The sequence below is a fragment of the Dipodomys ordii genome, unplaced genomic scaffold (genome assembly GCF_000151885.1).
Source record: "Dipodomys ordii isolate 6190 unplaced genomic scaffold, Dord_2.0 Scaffold112, whole genome shotgun sequence".
In the NCBI taxonomy this organism is placed as follows: domain Eukaryota; kingdom Metazoa; phylum Chordata; class Mammalia; order Rodentia; family Heteromyidae; genus Dipodomys; species Dipodomys ordii.
Genome location: NW_012267328.1, coordinates 3,212,467 through 3,221,675, shown reverse-complemented (window position 1 = coordinate 3,221,675; position 9,209 = coordinate 3,212,467).

The window sequence follows — 9,209 nt, the reverse complement described above, 5'->3', positions numbered from 1 at the left end:
TAGTGACCTTCTTTATCTCTTCTCATGAATTTTAATTTGAAGTCTATTTTATCTGATATTAGGATTGCAACTCCCGCCTGTTTATGGGGGCCGTTTGCTTGGTAGATTTTGTTCCAGCCTTTAACATTTCCACTGATTTTCTTCAGGAAGACATCATTTTAGTGGAAGGGAAGGGGAGCCAATATGACAACTTGTAACCTATCCATCGGCGAACTGTTAGAGAAACTCATTGGAGGTCCGGGTAGACTGAGATTGGTTCTGGACTGATTTACCCACTGACTCCAGACCAACTTTCTTTTCTCTCTCAGGACTTTGGGTCCTATTTGACAATGTTCTTGTAAATGTGTGGCAGTATCTGCGCACTGCCAGTTAGAGATCATCTGGTTTTGTAAGATGAAAGAGTATAAAGAGGCCATCTCCGTGACTTTCAATAGCATCCTGGTCCCAAGCCATCTTGAAGACTTTTCTTTTTTTTTTCTTTTAGCATATTAAGATCTCCTGGGAAAAGGATGTTAAAAATACCCTTTTCTCCTTGAGCTTTTCTTCAGCTTTTATCTTATAGGTAATCATTATCTAAAGTGACACTAGTTAAGTGATTTTTTTAAAGTGGCGTAGAATATACTTTTCCTCGTAAGCACTTTTTAAGTTTGTTCCCTTATTCGATAGTCTGCTTGACCAATCTCCGTGATCTGTTTTTTAAAAAGGAACAATGAGCGAACAACTCAATTACACTCATTATTAAAATAGGAAGGGCATTCAGATACCAGGGTAGTTATAAACTGAAAAATGTGAAATTGTTTATGACATAAAAATGTGATGCATGGTTTTCTGCTCCCAAATAGTGGGAAATGAAGGATAACAACTATCTGACTTAGTAAGAGATGATGCTAACATTAGCCAGGACCTAAACACTGAAAGAAAAAAAAAGTTGATCTTCTGGAGGTGAGAACTGGAAGATTTGAAAATATATAGAGTTAAAATGTAGGAATCAAATCATCAATAACAATATGCAATTTAACAATAGTGATAGCATTGACCTATAATTGCATATTATAAGTATGTATGTATAAGTGTGTGCATATAATTATATAGTATATATAATATACACTTCTTTTCAGTTTGTGAATGAGATACAGATAGGCATTCAACCTGTCCATTCCAAATAAATGCTCAGAATGAGCTCAGGCTTGCAGTAGACCAGACATCTGAAAGATACAATAAAATTGGCACTATTCATTTATCTCCTTTTTTATTTTCTCCCATTCTGTTGCCAATATTGTGATCACACTTTATTATCCTGAGATTCTAATCATCTGACCTGAAACACATTGAGAAGTCTTTTTGAAAAAATTATAAGTAAGGAAATGGGGTATTGCCTGCAGGATTTGCTTAGAACGCAGTGCAAATTAAGGGGACACTATCTTGTCTTTGTCTTTTTATTGTACTGGGGACTTAACCTATCTTCTAATACATGCTAAACAAGATCTCTGCTATTGAAATCAGAACTTAGAATTACCTAATACTTTTGCACCAACCTGAACACATAGTTTGCTTAGAGAAGTAATTGTTGTAATTAGGAACATATGCATTTCCTTCAATGTGAAGATTTCATAATTAATCCAGTGTATTAGCTAGAACTTCACTCACTGAGATAATTTACTCTGGCTGGTATCTGTAACTCATGCCTGTAATCCTAGCTACTCAGGAGATTGAGAGCTGAAGGACAGTGGTTTGAAGCACTAAAGTTTGCAAGACTCCATCTCCAAAATAGCCAGCAAAATACCAGACTGTAGGTATGGCTCAGGTGGCAAGATGTCATCTTTGAGCAAGCAAGTCGAACAAGTTCAAGGCCCTGGTGTCAGTATGCACATACGTGTGTGCACACACGTGCATTCACACACACACACACACAATGATTATTCATTTGGAAAATATTTATTAAGGACCAGTTGTGATTTATTAGGCAGCTAGCTCGTATATATTCAAGTGTTTAGACAATCAACTCAGTTAGGACATATTTTTATGAGATTCACTTGTGTTTTAGACGTTACCATGTTATCATGAGTTCTCTCCAGGAAGAACAATGGAAAGGAGAAAAGGATGTAGATGGAGATGTATTTCCTGTGTGTGTGTGTGTGTGTGTGTGTGTGTGTGTGTGTGTTTGGCGGGAGGCACTGGCAACATACTGGGATGTGTTCCTGCGGTTTTGGAGACTGACAGGTCCCAGGAGCAAACTGGAAACTAGAAGAGCTGATGGTATTGCTGCAGGAAAGATGAGAATTGGGCAACCAGGAAAAATTCCCCATATTAATACGATGGCTCAGATTTTTGTTCTGTTAAGGCCTTAACAGATGGGTGGGTCTCCCATCCAGCCCTGGCCTTAGGGAGGAGAATCTGTAGGAGTTCACGGAACTGATTGACACATCAGTCCTCCAATAGCAACAGTGTCACACTCTATGGGCACAGAGGCATGTCTGTCTACAGCCTTGTGTGGGAACCTCTTTGACAAACAAAATTATCCATCCGAATATGTTTTCCTCATTGTTTTACATCAGGTCTACACAGCCATCTACAAAGGTAGTGTGTAGAAAACACAGGAGTTCCAAGTTAAAGCCACATGTAAAGAAACATTGCAAGAGAGAAAGAGAGAGAGAGAGAGAGAGATGTACCTGCATGGAAATCCCATAATGCCTCCCACTATTTTGTACAATTATTATGTACTGTTAAGTCTTTCTTTTTTTTTAAATGAAACGTCATTAACATCCTATCAGTCGTGACTGAGTCTCAATCTTTGCTGGAGTTTGGTGTCTGAAATATAAAACCATGGTACAAAAACAAAACCTAAGAGATCTACGTTAAACCTTCCAAAGAACTCATCAGTACTTCCATGGAAGACGCAAGTGGACCCCTTTGAACACTGCCATAGCCTGGTAATGAGTTACTAAGTTACAATGAGAAACAGGGCAATGATTGACAGTAGGTGAATCCATTAAGAATTAGTATTGGGATTGCAGTTACGCAGGTTGAACCCTTAAGAAGCCGTGGTGTGCAGGAAGTGGTCTTGTGGAGTTGGTCTTTCTTGGAAGAAATCAAACCAATAGGTACTAATCATCTTCAAACCCTTAAAAGCTACTGGATCTATGTTGTTTTAAGTAAGACAACAACCACCAAAATATAGAATGTTACAGATCCAATTCTGTAGAAGAATGGGTCTCGGAAATCTGCCGTGAGAAGCCCTCTTGAACTGGATATGCCAGGAAGTTCCTGGAAACCTTTCCCTGTTCAAGCAAAGAGGAGGTTCCCGTGTTATCGGGAGATCTACGGAGGATGGAGTCCACAGGCAACGTGTGGGAATGAAGCACAACTTCTAGAACATTCCGACCAGCTTGCCTTGGCGTCTCCACTCGCATGTCTACGGTGTTCTCCTTTATCTTTCTGCCTGTGCAGGTTTTTCATGGACCTCATTTATACCTTTCTTATTCTGGATAAATGTGAGCAGCTGTTGCCAAGTACTCTCTGCCATTAGTAATAACTCATTAGACTTGACAGGGGAAATCTCACGGAGATGGCAAATGAGATGGAGACTTTGCTCTGATGAATCTGTTTGGATCTCTACTCAGCCCCTGGAAACTCCTGCGCTGGGAAAATGGATAGTGCCTAAGATCAGCCAATTGTTTAACTCTTATTATTGTTTTTTTTTTATGGGCTCTCCCAGCATGAAGATAATTCATTAGCGGTGAACATATTTGATTGTTCTTTCCAGTTCAGCTCTTTGTACATTTCAAACAGATTACCTTGTCTGGCTACAAAGCTAAACTCAAAAAGCAAATGCTGATTCTTAATTGGAAGACTCAGGTAGGACACTTCAAACACACCAACATGCTTCTTTTTTAGGATTATCCATTAATCTTTGATTGTGTCTGGACTGTGAGGAAATGAATCAATGAGTCACATTGCATGGGGTCAGGAATATGTGAAGGAGGCAGAGACCACACACCTTGACGCCCATGCTTGCGATTCAAGAGAAAACAAGAGGACAAAGGAAGGTGCTGATGTAGTTGAAAGGAGAACAGGTGTTCACCAGAGTGAAGAGTGACCCCCAGCTCCAAATGGACATTCTTATTTGAGCCACTGTGGAGTCGGTGAAGAAATAATCAGTCACAATGGAGGTTCCTCAAAAGACTCCACATAGAGCTCCCCTATGACCCAGCAGTCCCACTTTGGCGGGGGGGCGGGGGCGGGGGACAAGGGGGTTATGGGGGGAGGCGGGATATGGGAAGGGATGGGAAGGAGAAACAAAGGAGGAGGCAGCAATGCTTGATAAGAAATGCGCTCATTATCTTGCCCATGTAATTGTAACCCCTCTGTGTGGTATTTTCATAATAAAAAAATTAAAAAATAATCATCACTCAATTTCTCTATTAGGAACTAGGGGAGAGGGGCCAGGAAGGAGAAAGAAAAGGAAGGAGGGAGGGAAAAATGAATTCACAACGATCAATAAACAATTCAATTAATTGCTGCATTCGCCAACGAATAGGAATACAAATGTTAAGACGGCATCCTTGCAAACTCCAGCAATATCTGGCACCCGATTTGCTGACACACCTTTGAACAATGGTCAAATGATTGTGGAGACTTCGGAGGTTGAAGGTTGCAAGTCCAGTTTACCAGAACTCTCTGTCACGGATAGGTGAGCCTGGTTCATGTGTCAATGAAGTTTCACCAGTGTGTATGACCATGTTGCTGGCCAACCTGGAAAAGAGAGGCTTATTTTAACATGAGGGAAAGGACTGAAGGTGTGAGGCGGGGAGGAGAAAAATCTTAACGAGCTGAACCCCAGATTCGTGCGGTAAAACTTGTGAGAGCAGAAGGGGACAGTCACAGTGCAGTCACGGGCCTGTCGGTCACGTTCTTGGAGAAGGAGGTTAAGGGGAGAATGGATGGGTGTTCAATAGTATTTCTTTTCCAAGTAAATGTGAGCTTCTTTGGTGGAGAGTAGCCATCCGTTCATCAGTTCACCAGGAAGACAAAAGTTACGCGCCAACATCATAAAAAGAAGAATTTCAGTTAGCCTGTAGTAACCCCTGTGCCACCTCCCCCTGAGCATTTATCTGAGACCCGAAGCTGTGAACTTCCTTCTTCAGTGTCTCTTTTTCTCTTTCTTTCAATAGATAGATGAGGAGATTTACTCTTGGGGGCTTTTAGGCTTGGGATGTGGCAGGTCTATCTTAATTATTCAAGGTGTTAAGTAGAAACGACTTTGATGTGGGCATGGAACAATTTCATGATTTTCTTTGGAGTATCTTCTTGCTTTCCGTGTGTGTGTGTGTGTGTGTGTGTGTGTGTGTGTGTGTGTGTGTCTGTGTGTGTGTGTGTGATCTCAAACTCATACCAACTGGCAAAAATAGTCTGAAGAGTATGTGTTACAGATTTTTCTCCCCGGATTCCCTTATGCTTAATACTCAGAATCATTGGTTGGTTGTCATTTATAGTTCACCTTCTCTCTGAACACACATATTCCATGCTTCCCATCTTTTGTGTCCTGCCAGTGTGGCTATGGCCCTTATTTGAAATATAATTAGGCTTACTTCTTTTTCTTTTCCTTTTTTGTTGTTGGTTCCTTCCTGGTACTGGGGTTCGAACCCAGGACGTTGTACTTATTAGGCAAGCGTTTAGCCATTGAGCTACATCCCAGCTCCCACACACCTTTCTTTCTGTGATCTTACACTCCTTACTCCTCTCATTCTTCCTGACTGCGTGTAGTAATATAACTTCTGGAGTATGTAGCTACCTGTGATGATACCCTGAGAAATAACTCGTTATGTTCTGACTTTTGCCGGATGCTCCTCTCTTCTCACTCTTTGTATTTGACCTCATTTTTCTAGTGTTTTCTTGCATATATTATATATATATATATATATATATATATGATATGCATGTATACTAACTTTCTGTTCTTATATAACATACACCACAGCATATATGTTCTCTGATGTTTGTGTTGTGGCCCTGAAGCCAGCAACCTATTCATCGAGTCCTCTTTCTCTTCCTACAGCAACACACAGTACTTCAGTGAACCCTCCTCCTCTTATCCTTGGCCATGTAGCACTGTTTCTAGTGTTTTCCCTTTCTAAGTAATGTCATGATCAACAGCCTTGACCTGATGTTTTTCTGATCGAGGCGGCGTGCGTTGAGGGTCCGTTCTTAAGGGTAGGACCGCCGGATTGGATGGTCAGTGTACGCACGGGCTGCATTTCCATAGTGATTCCCTTCCCCCAGGGTGACACCTGCTGTACCCGCTCACCCTCCCTCCACGTCCTTGGGTATAACAAACAGGTGCATCTACAGATTCTCCCAGCAGAGTGGCTGACCGGCCTTTGGAAACTTTCCATGAGGGGGACTGAGGAAACTCTGATTTCCTGCCTCCAATGGTGGCAGTGTTCCTTGGCTTCCGTCCACCTTTCTCCGGCCTCTGCCTCCCCTCTCTGACCAGTCTGGCCTCCCTTGGCCTCTACATTTACCTGGCAACCTCACGTGTACCCGGACGCCTCCAGCATCAGGGCCAACCGTCTCGCTCTGGGAGTTGGTGGCCTGTGGGCCACCTCAGAGAAGTACGATTATTTCCCATAACGCCAGAGCCGCCGTTGCCAGGGGTGAGGAGGCAGATCTGTGTTTTGGGGGGGCTAGCACCCAGCTTGGCTACACAGAGTTAGTGATCAAGGAAGCGAGAGGCCGCAGGAGGCAGGCTCCCGTGCTTCTCCCACGCCGGGCGTGCCCACAGGGAGAGGACCCTGGCCCCCGTGGCCCTGGCCTCCTCGTGGGGTTGGTGCAGCCACATAGACTGTCCTAGCACCCATCCGAAAGAGGCTTTCCCATGGCTTCCATGTGCTCACAGGACTCATCTTTCTGTGGTAACCGACTCTCATCACGTGAGCCAACAAGAGAGGATTGTCCGCATCAGAAAGGAAGCTGTTTTCTCCAAGGGGAGGAGCAAGTCACCTAATTTAAGCTTCTGAGGAGCTGAAGTGGTGACCTTGGCAACGGCAAGGGAGCATGGGATGGCAAGGCTTCCGGAGGCTTCTGTGTGCCAGGCACAGTGACACCGTCCATCAGGACGGAGCCTGCCACCCGAGTACCTCCTGCTGCTACGGCTCCATCCACTGGCTCCTCAACCAAAGCCCGACTTTAAAGCCTTACAGAAAGGGTTTTCTAGGCTGAGGACCAACAGTGGGTAACTATTACTACTTTATTGCCTTCCTGTATTTTTTTTGTCACTCATGGGGCTTGAACCCAGAGCCTGAGCGCTCTCCCTCAGCTCTTCAGCTCAACGCTGGTGCTCTACTACTTGAGCCACAACACCACTTCTTGTTTTCTGGTGGTTCATTGCAGATAATAGTCTCACGGACTTTCCTGTCCGGGCTGGCTTTGAACCGCTATCCTCAGATCTCAGCCTCCTGAGTAGCTAGTTAGGCCTGAGCCGAGGGCGCTTGGCCGTAGAAGAATTCTACCTTTTCTAGTTCTGTCTCTTGCGCACTGACAATTCCAAATGTTTTCTGTGGTTCTCAGTGTCACACTGTTTTGAGCCATCCTCTGAGGAATTGTCTAAACATGTAGACACTCAGAGTTACTAAGTCTCCAGTAACATTGGCTGCCACCATTTGCAGATCCAAGTTAGTCGAAAGTCAGGGGGAGAAACAACTCTAAAATCAGAGTAGGAGTGACTTACACGTTTGGGATTTTGGCTGGCATTTTGGGCCTGTCGGATTTGTGAAAGTTCCTGAGAGATTTTGGGTGGTTGGTATGTGTTAGTCTACGTGTTGCTCAAGCCAAAGTCGTCATTTATATTATAGAAAGCATAACGATTCAGAAGTGGCTGTGGGGAAGTGAAGGCTAGAATTGTGGCCAAGATTCAAAACAGCAACTATAAAACTATCGGGAACCCACAGAGCGTGTTCATTCACTTTTTTTTCTCGCTCTTTTCCAGTTTCCTGCTTAATTCTCCTTTCCTCAGCAGAGCTTCTTCATTGGCTTTTTTATTTTTTTTTCATCCCTCGTTTTCTCTTGCCAGAAACCTAGCTTAGATGATGACATTCTTAGCTATGGATTTTCTAGGTTGTAGTTGAAGATGGTTTTACACCAAACATTTGTGCTTATTGGTAAAAATCTCAGGAGATAGAAGACACCTGAATCCATCTCAACCCCATGATCTTTCTTGAACTAGGGGTTGTGGGGTGGGGTGAGGCGGGTAGGTGGCTTAAACCCTTCTTGACAGAAGTGACACATTTTCTAGACAGAGTAGATGGCTCTAGACAAGAATGGGGAAAATCCAAATCGCCTACAAGAGAGCCAGGTATCAGTAGCTCAAGTCTGAAATTCTAGTTACTCAGGAGGCTGAGATCTGAGCATCACGGTTCAAAGCCAGCTCTGGCAGGAAAGGCTGTGAGACTCTTATCTCCAGTGAACCACCACAAAGCCAGAAGTGGAGCTGTTGTTCACGTGGCAGAGAGTTAGCCTTGACTATTAAAGCTCAGCTCAGAGACAGTGCTCAGAACCCTAAGTCCAAGTCCCAGGACTGGCACCCAAAACGAACAAAACAAAAAACAAAACAATGTGCCCATCATACAGAAAGGCAACTCTGAGTTTCCTGGGGTTTTGGGAAACAGCCGTGTGTTTTCTGAAAGACTGGAGCTACGTTGGAGATTGAGGATAAATTGTTCCAATAAAGGTTTCATAGATTTCTAAGATAGCAGAAGAGTAGAAGAGAACATTGGGCTATCCTTTCTTGCCTGGATCAGTTTAGAAATGGATTCAAGGGAGATCACACATCCAGAAATATATCATGCATTAACTTATTATTGACCTTGTTGAGCAGCATGAATAAAGGGAGGAAACTCGACCTAAGTTGTTTGTTTTTTTTGGTCAGTCATGGGGGCTGAACTCTGGGCCTGGGCGCTGTCCTTCAGCTCAAGGCTAGTGCCCTACCACTTGAGCCACAGCGCCACTTCTGGCTTGTTTTCTGCTTATGTGGTGCTGAGGAATCGAACCCAGGGCCTCATGCATTTGAGGCAAGCGCTCTACCACTGAGCCACCTTCCCAGCCTGATCTAAGGTTCTTAATGAAATCTAAGAGTTGATTTCTAGTTTTAGCAACTAGGTCATGTTTTTTTTTTTTTTAAATTCGTTCCTGTCTAGTCGTTTCTATTATAATTT